Consider the following 12,305-nt stretch of genomic DNA (forward strand, 5'->3'; position numbering starts at 1 on the left):
CTGAATCAACCAAATTAAATTTTTTGTCCCATGAGGTTGTTCCTGATAAATCCACACTGCTCGTTTCCTGTTGCCTTAGAGATGCTTATAAATCCTTCAGGGATTTATTCTAGTACTTTACTAGAGACTGAAGCATTTCACCATTTTCTAACTTTTTCTTCCTTATTCTTTTCCTTTAATTTGACCTCTTTACATTTAGTATTCATTTTAATGCGTGTAGAATTACAGCCAGGAGTTTGTGCGTTTTCTGTTCTTTTCCCTCGAGAGCCAAAAGACCAGCAAACCCTTTCAGTCTATGTATCAGTGACTGAGTTACCGTTTACTCACTTTCCTCATTAAATTTTAGATCAATACTTTTTTTTTTTTTTTTTTACATCTAACACTGCATTTACAGAACCTTTTCTTAAGCCTTTGTGTGTTCCTTGCTAGCTGCAATACAGTTCTTACACCAAAGGTGAACTATACAAACAGTAAAATCTTTACTGTCCCTTCAATTTTAGATGACTGAATTTAGAAGATGGTTTTAACATCAGCAAAAAAATAATGACAATGATAATAAATTTCAGGGTCCCTTTAAAATGCTGGTCTGGCATGAGAAAGAAAAATGTTAAGACTTTTTAAAACACATACTCCATTTGTGGAAAGAATTCAGCATAAACTGACAGCGTGACTTTATCTTTTAGAGTTTCAGCACAGAGAGGACTATTTATTGAAGTCTGAGCTCACACACGAGTTGAAGTCACGATAAGGAAAAATAAGTGACCGTCAAAAATGTCCCCAAATTCTGGGGAAATTCAAAGCAAAGTTTCAATCAAAAAAGCTAAAGCAATCTTTAGTAAATATAGAAACTTATTAGTGAAATGGAACTCCTATCTGCCAAAGTGAGCCAGGAGAACCAGTGGTATTCAGTGTGTCCACCATGCACCAAAAGGGACCCTTACAGATGCTTGAAGGACTCAATTTGGAAACCAGACCAATAACAGAGGGGAATCAAGCAGCTTTGCTATCAGATCAAGCATGCTGGACAAGGTTTAGTTCCCTAATATGCAGTTAGCGTCTGCTTGAGCTGTGTAGTTAGAGAAAAGTCTTTGAGCTATTATTATGCCTTATAGTCGTGTAGCTCTGAACAGCTGAGCCTCTGTACTTCTCCTTTCAAGGCAGGCTGGAGGAAGCGCAACCCTGCTGCTTCCTCATTAGCGTAAAGTACTGCTCTCAAATTGTCTGCAACTAGCTTTCGAACTACCCTGAGGGATAACCAGACCTCCAAAAACTCAGCAAACACATGGAAAATGCTCCTTCCTAAACTCCCCAGAAGCCGAAAGATGCACCGGTGGCTCCTACAGTCTATAAACGGGAACTAGCTCGCAAATGTCTGCTGCTTACAGCAGCTCTCGCCAGATTCTCATTCAGGTTCTCCACTTTTTACCTCTCATCTAGACGAGCTGGAAGAAATTTGGATGCACACAGATGCCAAGGATGTCCCTTGTGAGTCACATCCTCAGGTATGAGAAACACCACTTAAGTCAGGGGTTTGACAGAGAGCCCAGATCTTGCTGTAATGTGGTAACTCTGCCAGAGCCATCCTGCCAGGCCTATAAATCCCAATATTTCGCAAAGTAACAGTGGAATCTGAAATAAGATTTGTTTCTGAAGGACGAGCTGGTGGTCTAGAGGTTTTGTTTTATTTCAGAGTGTTGCCCTAGGTTGGCTGACCACAGAAGCAAGGAGCACAGGCACACACGCTGTTGATGTACCACTGCAGATGCCAAGCATTCAGTAAAGGCAGTAAATGCTAATGCCAGAACAAAAGACGACCATTCTCACAAGTACAAGAGTCCCCCCACAGACCCAGTTTTACATGGATTGTGCCTAGCACAAAACAGCCACTTTTTCACAGTGGAGACAGATTAATTCTTGCCAAAAAAATTACATGGTGGGTCAGAGCTCTCAGAGACACTCTAGCATCTTCAAGAAGGGTCAAGAACTTCCCCCGCCCATAAGACTTACTGAGAAACAGAAATGAAAGGACTCCTCTCTCTGTTCAATAGCACAGATTCAGACATTCTGTCAAGACCTAAACACTTTTGCCATGTCTTTTCCCAACACAGCCTGGGACTCAAAAGCATTCTTGAACGTGAAGGTTCATATAAATTCACCAAATTCGAGCCAAAAATATTTTCCAGTCACGATCTATATCTCAGCCAGCCAGCAAAAATATGAAAATCTGACAACTAAAAGAAAGGGCATTACCCAGTATAGTCCCCCCACATATAAACACCGAGAGCTGCATCAAAATTTGTTTTGTAATAATTTCTCCATGAGACAGTTGATCCTTAAGTGATCTAGGAAGTTGTGGATGAACCTCAAGAACTGAGAATGTTTTTGGTGCATATTCTCATTTCTCCCCAGGGAATCTTGATCTTCAGAGGAATATTAACATGAAGTATGTAAAATATTTTGTGGACTGTTTATTATAACCTAATGACTCCAAATGTAACCTTAAATGCCATTCTGCAAAGAGTTAGCCATGTTCAGCAATTCCAGCAGAAGGAGAACGCTACAGCCTCTCAGACAGACCACTTGTATTGCTCTTCCTTTAGCTTTGTTCAAGCAATTTCACATAATATAGTTATCTTATACTGATATCAGCAAAACACTGCTCAGAATCAAGCTGACATAAAACTCATGGTTGCATTATTAGCTAGTAAAAGCATTCCAAGGACTTGTCTTTGGAAATGTCTGTTCACACATACAGCCAAATCTGAAAATCCAGCTTCAATTCTTACTTAAATATTACTTAATGGTTAAAAACAGAGTTCTACTGGAAAAGAGATTTTGAAAGAAATACTCTAATCCTTCATTAAAAGACAGACGTGAAAAGCATAGGGTTCCCACTGGGTACGCTTACTGTAAATCAAGTTACCTTTCTGGAAACTCAGTATGTATTTGCTAAATGAAAACAGAACATCTCTTACGGCTTCACAATTAGAATTTAAAAAGCCAGATGCTGCAGGAGTTAAGGTTTTCTTCACAATGTTAGTTTACCCAGTTATACATCCTGAAGACTAAAAAAAGTGTTTAATGAGGAAAGAGTGTTACAATCTGTGAAGTTAATATTTGCGTTAAAAATACTCATGGAAAAATCTAGCTGTTTGCTTTCCAGAAGCCACTATTTGGTCTCTTCTATTTTTCAAATTAGAAGAGGCCTTTGCAGAATTATAAATAAAACACTGAAAGCTCCATGCGACTTTCCCATATGTAGTTTTTCAACAGCCAAGTGATTTCCCCTCTCCCATCCCCACTGTTTGCATACCAAGGCAGTGTTTGCCAAGTTTCAAGTAGAGAAAGCCAAATTTGTAAAGCCAAGAAGATAAAGATTTTGTTAATATCTTTTGATCAGCAATACACCTCATAAGCAGAGATAAACGGCGGAGGGAAGCAAGACCAAAAAAAGAAAGATCATATGTTTTGCCATCAATTTACAAGGAATGTCATTGTGTCAGTATAGAAGATGTGGGAAATATAGTGAGAATGCCAACATTAGCTTTTCTGAGTTTTTTAAAGCAGTATATGTAGCCATCCCACTTCTGCCCATGTTCAGAGACAGAAAATGCTCTTCACTCATTGAACAAACAAGCAGACCTAACCCAAAAAGTGGAAGAGTTAAGAGAACATCGCAGTTTTATTCCTCTAGGGCCACCAGCAGATACAGCAGACAGGAGGATTTTCCTGTCCGCTGCTTTCCTGGTTGCCTTCATTGCCACCACAATATCCAAATACCTGAAAGCCCAACATCCAAATGGCTCCCATGCTATACAACATATTAAAAAAAACTTGTGGAGGTGACCTGAAACCAGGCCTCCAGCTTTCTGAAGGGTGGGACGCCTGGCCACATCTAGGAGCGACACAGCAGGTAATTCTGAGACAACAGGATACAGCAGGCAAGGCTGAAGCACACATACTGGGACAACAGAAAGGATCCCCTGCCAGAGGAAAAGGCAGACGACAAAGTACAGAACTGGCCTTCACCTGAACAAGTAGGGGAGCCCAACAAGGAAGACAAAGTCAGGTGCCACATAACAATAAGACTGTCATGTTAGACTGAATGCCCCAAAGCAGAAGTCAGAGACATGTTCTCCCCAGGACACCAAAGTATCTCTTTTCCAGTCTGAGCTGCAGCACAACATTCATTCCTACTGACCTCATTTTTCCCCTTGGATGAGGAACACACCCATGGTATTATCTTGATCAATGCAATCACAGAAGGTCCTTCATCGCATACAACAGTTCCGTAAAGCACATCTGGCAGCATGACAAAAACCTGCACAGGGGCACCTTGCAATTCTCATGTTCAATTTGACCTGCATCAAATCTTGCTAATATCTAAATACTCCTTTGACACCGGGAGTGGAAGAGCTGTGGCTGTGGGCTGGTGACAACCTGCAGCTTCACTCCACGTGGCCCACAGTCTGTGTCATGAAAGTCTACCACCAAGACTTATATTAAGACACTGCACGCACACCAAAGGGGTTTGAAAAGCCTGCTTGACCCTCATGAAAGAAGGTGTTCTCTGGTCCTACTTACAGCCTGAAAAGCGAGGGGAAAGAGGTTCTGTCTTTATTCTTTGCAGTCTTGTTCAGCCGTGCTTGACGGCTGCATGCCTCCTAAGTTTATGGTTACTTCCTGTGGACAAATATGTTCTTTTGCAATCTATTTCATCTATTTTCAAAAAGACAGATAACACATTTTTTAACATTAGCCAGGTTTTTTGCAAGACAAACTATGGCCTTTATATAACACAGAATTGGGACTCCAAATAACTTGTGGCCCATTCTCAAAACTGTACTGGACTTCATGTTTGGCAAAGTCACTATTTTCTATTCTTTTATTTTCCATCAGCAGAATAAGAATAGAATTTACCATACCAGAAGTGGAGTCAGTCATTAACATTTATAGATAACATCTGTTACTTTACACTATGCAAAAGTTTTGACATGTTTTTTCACGCTCGTTCAGTTATTAATGTTTGTATATGTATTGAAAACAACCAAAATTCATACCTAAGTTAAGTAAAAGATCACAAGTTTCAGTAATGGACATCCCATGATTTAGTTATTTGCCTGTAATGAGGGAAAACCAATACAAAGTCATCCCATTTGTGAAAACTAGCAACTGTTGATGACGACCATGTTTTTAGGACCAATCTTCAGAGAATTATCTGTAAAAAAGTGGCACCTTCCTTTTATTTACCCTTATATATATTTAAATATATATTTTTAAAAAATCATCAAGGTAACTATATTTTCTTTTACTCTTCCACAATAACAAGGAGACTGAAAGCATAATTCACTCTAATAATTTTCTGTAAAGGAGGATTTCGTTGTTAACTATAGTAAGTAAACACCAGATTTAAATTTTCCCTTGCAACTTGCCAATCTTGTCATGACTCAGCTTTAAAAAAAAAAAAAAAAAAAAAAAATTTCCTTTGCACTTCAGTAACTTTCCTCCTTTCCTCCTTTAGTCTCCAGCAAAAAGATGGATGATAATTTAGAAAGATTCCTAGCCATGCACCGTTTCTGGCTGAAAGTGACAAGCCACAAGTTCACAGTTACATGCCAAAAAGCAATCAGAGACTTAAAATAAAGGCAGAAATTGTTTAGTGGTTGGTATTCCTTTGCTAAGCCAGAACTTCAATACCTCCTTTATAAAAGCAAATCAGCATCAAAAGGGAGGCAGAAATATGTGCTCGATGCTTCTGACATGCTTCTGACATGCTTGATTGTAACAGAATATTCTAAGTAGGAAGTCATAAATATATTGCCAAGAGTCTCTGAGATAACCAGCAAAATGGTAGCAATAAGCAGCATCAGGAATGAAAATGAATGATCTCATTTCTCCCAAGTGCCAAGAACTCGGACCTCCACATGACTGAAGACTCTTTACAGAGTATACACATATGAAAATGTATTTTTAAGACCCACAGGACTGGAATCCCTGTCATAAAGTGCCACAGTGATAACTCCAGTTCTACAGGCGGTATTTTTTTTTTTCCATGTCATTAAATATATTTTTTTCCTCTGTCCACACCTCACAACCCACTTCTTGTGCCTCCAAATACTGACAAAAGTCACCAGCAATCTCCCATGGCCTGAGATGAATGGGAAGCTATGCAACAGCCTTTGGGGTGGGGAAGTCAACTCAGATCCTAATTTCTCAACTCCGGAGCACAAAGAAAGAGAACACTTGTACCGGCTTTCACATCTCTCTTCTTCACATCGTGACGTCTCTGCTAACAGATTCTAACAACCAGGACACCAGAATTCATACTTCAGCATCTTCAACTTCTTTCCTGAAGGACTCCAGCTATTGATTCCTGATACGCTGCCAAGCTGGTCCCTGAAACAAGCCAGAGAGTGCTCAGGAAACATTCAGGAAAAGGTTGAAAGAAAGAGGCGGCTGCAGGCAGATCCCAGCACGCAAGAGGTCAGCCCCTGACTGCAGGGATTCACAAGACTTTCCATATCCCAACACATTTCAAAGAAATTGCAAGGATTTCCCAACTTTAGCATAACAAATCAACAAGGAGGAACCATGAAGCTGTGAAAGCCCGTGTGGCTGAACTGAACCATTTCAAGCTCTCTACAGACTGGGGAATGTACAGTCCAATGAGTTATCATAAGTACTAGATTTTACTCTAAACTGAAGTCCACCCTTCTTGACCAGAAACCTGAGATTAGAGGTCAGATTTAGAAGTGAAGCTTTATACAAAGATCCTGACATGAATGCTAGAAGCAACATGAAAAAAACCCAACCAGCCAACCAACCACCATTCTTTAGAAGAGCACCTGCCTGGAAGAATTTGACAAGTATTTCATCCAAGAGTGTTTCAGTTGCCATTCAAAGCACTCTCACATTGCATTTCCAATTTCAAAATATCTTTCCCTTCAAAGTCTATGTCCTCCTATACTTTCTTCAAAGGCTCTTGTAATTTAAAAGTCATAGGAAAGCACACCAAAAATACCAGACTTGACCAATGCATATACTTCTCTGCTAGGTGAGGTCGCCTTTCTGCATGACATCTTATGCAGCAAACCACACTCCTCTGGGAAAACGCTACCTTTACCCCTTCTGAAGTGCCATGTATGCTGAAAAGCATATACAGATACTAATGCAAGTCAAACAGCATTTTCTGCTGTAGAAAAACCTGCTTCTAGTCTTTATTTTCCACTTGAATCCATAATTCTGAATAGCAAATGCTCTGTTTTTAGTTTAAGCAACTGAATATAAATCCTGATTAAAGACCTTAGGAATATAAAAATGCCCATTACCACTTTGCACTAGATTTGAACTGGTGACCTAATGCTGTGATACTCAATAGTTCTTTAACGATCTGTGATCACAGAGGTTTGCATGAGTAAATACTTAAATACCAGGAGATGATACTTCCTGGGAAGAAAAAATGTTAGGTAAATGATATCTTCAGAAATAAAATATTCTAGATTTGTGCAATTTAAACAAGCAAAAAAAATCATGGAATCATAGAATCATTTAGGTTGGAAAAGACCCTTAAGATCATCAAGCCCAACCATTAACCTAGCACTGCCAAGTCCACCACTAAACCATGTCCTCAAGCACCACATCTACCCGTCTTTTAAATACCTCCAGGGATGGGGACTCAACCACTTCCCTGGGCAGCCTGTTCCAATGCCTGACTGCCCTTTCGGTGAAGAAGTTTTTTCTAATAGCCAACCTAAACTTCCCCCGGCGCAGCTTGAGGCCATTTCCTCTTGTCCTATCACTTGTTACTTGGTGGAAGAGACCGACCCCCACCTCGCTACAACCTCCTTTCAGGTAGTTGTAGAGAGCAATAAGGTCTCCCCTCAGCCTCCTCTTCTCCAGGCTAAACAACCCCAGCTCCCTCAGCTGCTCCTCATAAGACTTGTGCTCCAGACCCTTCATCAGCTTTGTTGCCCTTCTTTGGGCACATTCCAGCACCTCCATGTCCTTCTTGTAGTGAGGGGCCCAACACTGAACCCAGGATTCGAGGTGCGGCCTCACCAGTGCCGAGTACAGGGGCACTATCACCTCCCTGGTCCTGCTGGCCACACTATTCCTGATACAAGCCAGGATGCCATTGGCCCTCTTGGCCACCTGAGCACACTGCTGGCTCCTATTCAGCCAGCTGTCGACCAACACCCCCAGGTCCTTTTCCACCAGACAGCTCTCCAGCCACTCCTCCCCCAGCCTGTAGCGCTGCATGGGGTTGTTGTGACCCAAGTGCAGGACCCGGCACTGAGCCTTGTTGAACCTCATGCAGTTGGCCCCAGCCCATCGATCCAGCCTGTCCAGATCCCTCTGTAGGGCCTTCCTACCCTCCAGCAGATCAACACTCCTGCCCAACTTGGTGTCATCTCCAAACTTACTGAGGGTGCGCTCGATCCCCTCGTCCGGATCATTGATAAAGATACTGAACAGAACTGGCCCCAGTACTGAGCCCTGGGGAACACCGCTTGTGACCGGCTGCCAACTGGATTTGACTCCATTCACCACTCCTCTCTGGGCTCGGCCGTCCAGCCAGTTTTCTACCCAGCGCAGAGTGCACTTATCCAAGCCAAATACAAAGAACAGTCACCAGATTCCTACGAGTTTCTGGAATATCCTTACATTACAAGTACACAACACAACTTTGTACCAAAAGTCAGCACTTGCAAAGCTCAATCCCAATGAGGCAAGCACATGTTTCTCACCTGGTTTCAAAGAGGCATCAGCTGAAAGCAGCCATCAAGTTTCCTCTTGAAGTGAAGCATCCTCTAATATTTTATTAGTCTGCAAAAATTTCACAATGGTGCATCTGCCAGTGAGGCAGACAGAGCCAAAAGCACAATTAACAATTCCTATCAGAGGGTAGATCCTGTTTAACATTTTTAGAGAAGTGCTGCATATGCGCAGGTCCTCCATTTCATCAGAGAGTCTCCACACATAGAAATCTCCTGATCAATAGCAATACCTTTAATCTCCCTGATGAAGAATAATACTCCCTTAAATAGCCATCAGCCCCTCTCCCTGCATGCATAAGTAAGCTCAACCATAACTGGGACCAATCCTACAGAAAGGCCCTCGAGAAAAAGCATCTGTACAAACAGCTATCTGCCTGCCTGGGGGATGCGAGTCCTTTTGTTGGATTTGTTTTGAAGCTACAGATGTACTTCAGATGCCCTACGCTCATTCAACCACCCTGAACATACCAGCCAAAAATCTTATGCCATCCACATGAAGACAGTCACGTTCTCCAGTTTGCATCCAAGAGGTGTGCAATTTAGAGCTTGCCAAGAAAAGTTGCTTATCATAGTTAATTTTAACAATATCATACATAGCATTAAATAGCTTCAAGAAAGGAAAGAAAAATGTAATATAAATTACAAAGGCAGGTGATAAATCTTCCAAAAGCATCCAAAAAGATCACAGTAAAAGCTTGTAAGGGTAAGCAACCTGGTTTCGTAAACATGCTTCTGATTAACCCTTTTGCAGCTTCAAAAAGATACGATCTCTGTTGTTGCTAAGCATGTCTGCCAGAGCTTGCCAAGGAAAGCATGAGCAAGCAGCTTCAAAGGCTGAATGACGTACCTATAGCAGTAAACCCTAATCCTCGCTGTGGAAACCACGCAACTGAATTTAGTCATAGAAAATGGGATTAGAAATTCTAAAACAAAACAAGGGGTTGAAGGAATTAGCAGTTGTCCCAAGATCATGTTGAAAATATTGAGCAACATTTAAATAACAACTGTTGTCAGGGTTGGTAAAGAGGAGAGTAGAACTAACATCTTGCACAGGAAACCTTTAGCGGATGGGGATAGGAACAGGGTACCCGGGTCAGCCTAAAACCTCACACACCGACCCTGGATGTTGGCTTGGCAAAGAGCAGAGGTGCCAGAGAGCATCCCAGCCATCACCTCTAGAAATTAAAGTGCACGAGCCCCTAGCAAAAGGTTTCTGTGATTTGACCATAGGAAACATGGCATGGATCGAAGCAGATGGTGCCCTGATGGTCAGAGCAATGGCTCATGTGCCATGTGCAGGGGCAGAGGGAGAGTCTCTGGGAAGCAGTTTGGGAAGCACAGCATTATTTTTTCCACAGTTCATAATGTCATGCAAACACATGTATACAAGAATGCTGCAACTGCTCAAGTGACTGTCTTCGCTAGCATCACATAAAGCACACGGCAGAAATGCAGAGGTCAGGATTTTTGAGGCAATTCTCCAAGGAGGCAGAGTTAATGTGACTTTCTGAAGTTCCCCATGTTTCTTGCACTGTAACTTCCTGAACAACAGCATCGCATATTTTCCAATGACCGGATCTAACCCAAATTACATGTTTACACAACCCACATGAAATTCAGGTTTTGATGAATGTGTGTTTTCATTTTAGGACAAGACCTGATTTTCTAACTCAAGACAATCTTTCAAAAATAAACCATGTCTGCATGTAGGGTCAGGATGCCTAGAGAGATCCTAAAACGACAATTAGTTTAAGTCAGCTTCCCTGGCCTTCTCACTGACAAAGAAGCTTCATTAGCAAGTACTACAACTCCTGATCACTTCAACAGATAAAATAAAGAGAACACAAAGACTTGCATCAGGAAAAGGAAGGCGGTGGCAGGAACAAAGAAGGCAAGCAAGGAGAGAAAAGAATACCTTGAGAAAAAAAGGCAGACTGTCATGATCTAAGTGCTGATGAAATCTGCTCCCGATCGATATGGAACATGACCATAAGGTACAAGCCCACAGTCCGATGACAGAGAGCATATTCTCCCTTTGATCATTCTCTGGTGTCAATGGAAACCCACTGGGGCTTGAAGAGATATCAAGTCTTTGAGAGATGAATATCTAACCTAGCACACAGACCACGAATGGAAGTAGAAGTGAGTTTCTACCCCTCCTTCCCAGGCCCAGGACTATCACTTCCATTTACTGAAGTCTGAGTGATCAGATGTCAGCGACCTCCCTCTACTTTCTCTCTACCCAGATGTCAGGCTCTTCTTTCCTTTAGAAAGGCCTCCATGCCTCCCTCTCACCAAAATGAAAAGGAAACAGGACAAGACAGATACTAGGTGCCACAGCTTACACGCATCTCCTCATGCCAAGCAGTACAGCACAGGGCTGTCCAAATTCATGGCAAGAGCAGAATGGCTGCATTATCTTTCGTTTACCATTGACACTGCCATGCGAGTCTTTTCTCCCTTGCAGCCTCAGAGATTCCAGCAGAGCCCTGCAGAAGAGTGACCTTGCAGCAACAACCAACCGTACACTATTACCAGGTAGTTCCCAAACCAAAGGTTGTGGCAGTTTTGAGTGGAGAAGACTGGAAACTGCTTATCTAGAGTCTCTGCAGGGAAAGCACAAAGACACTCGAGGATCACCCTGTAGAGCCCCTCTGAAACTTCAAGGGTAACCGGCCCTGCTCACAGACCCAGAGAAACTACACAAAGATTCAGCTTCCATCAGCAGCAGTATCCTGATCAACTAGCAGAGCCTTTTTGCTATACTTGAACAAAAAAATAAAAGAAAGGGAAGTTAGGGCATTTCACACTCTGTTCAGTCTCTTGAAAGATGAAAGCAAAGAGGGGATTTTTTTGTTTAAATACTTGCTTAAAAGTTCAGGCAAAAAAAAAACACTCTTAACTTTCCTTCTGTATTTATGCAGAGACTTCTTCAATATTTCCAGTGTTGCGAAATAGAAGACAGAAGAAAACAAAACAAATCTACTTTGACTACACAGAAGAACCAACCAGAAAAAAAGCCACAAAAGCTTGTACAAATACATGCATGTCCCTAAAAACAGATGCACCTATCAAAGCATTGTTTAAAGTTTGCCCAAGTTGAGAGTCTAACTGAACTCTCTGTCCTTGCTGTTAAGAACAATTTTACTCAAAGTAATAACCAGGATTCAAACCAAGTAAGAAATAATGAATTTGAGTTTAATTGGTTTGTGAGAAACCCAGTTTGCAAATGCTACCCTTAGCCAGCTATTGAATACACAAGTTGATAAAGCCCAGAAGGCGCTGTGATGAGTGACTTAAGTGGAGGCACCCTACACCCACCAACATTCCTGCTGAATGAATGTGAAATCTGCAAGAATTGCTTTTATTTATCTTACTAAAAGCATTTCTTGGAAGGGCTGGAAAAATTTATTTCAGATGGATTTTTCAGCTGAGAACAAAGTTGTATTTATTATAATTATGCACTCTCCAGTGTGGCCTGCCTTGCTGAGAAAGAACATTAAATGCAGCTGCGCACGAACTCACGGA

At 41.7% G+C, this 12,305-nt stretch overlaps 1 protein-coding gene across 7 annotated transcripts in view; it reads right to left on the minus strand.

The window, feature by feature from the left end:
• Positions 1-12,305, minus strand: part of WBP1L (WW domain binding protein 1 like) — a 63,542-nt gene that overhangs the window by 38,707 nt on the left and 12,530 nt on the right. The window contains exon 2 of one of the 7 annotated variants that reach the window (XM_082309563.1): positions 6,250-6,396. The exons of the other annotated variants lie outside the window; for them this stretch is intronic. The gene's annotated coding sequence lies outside the window, so the exon portion shown is untranslated. The remainder of the gene's footprint in view (positions 1-6,249; positions 6,397-12,305) is intronic. 7 annotated transcript variants of the gene reach the window in all.

The sequence above is a fragment of the Platalea leucorodia genome (genome assembly GCF_965183815.1).
Source record: "Platalea leucorodia genome assembly, chromosome: 4".
Classification (NCBI taxonomy): Eukaryota; Metazoa; Chordata; class Aves; order Pelecaniformes; family Threskiornithidae; genus Platalea; species Platalea leucorodia.